The sequence below is a fragment of the Morone saxatilis genome, unplaced genomic scaffold (assembly GCF_004916995.1).
Source record: "Morone saxatilis isolate NCDOM2014 unplaced genomic scaffold, NCSU_SB_2.0 Contig12, whole genome shotgun sequence".
In the NCBI taxonomy this organism is placed as follows: Eukaryota; Metazoa; Chordata; class Actinopteri; family Moronidae; genus Morone; species Morone saxatilis.
In genome coordinates, this window is record NW_023339674.1 from 1,772,083 (window position 1) to 1,772,286 (window position 204).

Genomic DNA, 204 nt, shown 5'->3' on the forward strand with positions numbered 1-204 from the left:
AAAATAAACAAACACGAGTTTGCTGATTCTGTGCTGACCTTTACTTCACTAAAATTCAATTTGGATCTATTTGTATTAGTTTGTTAATTATGGGGGGTGGAGTATGAACTTCTCCCGGAGTCTGAGGGGGATCACTGTTGTAGGCTGTAGCATTAAGAACCCACATTAAGGAAAAACAGACCCAGGACAGAACAAAGGCACACA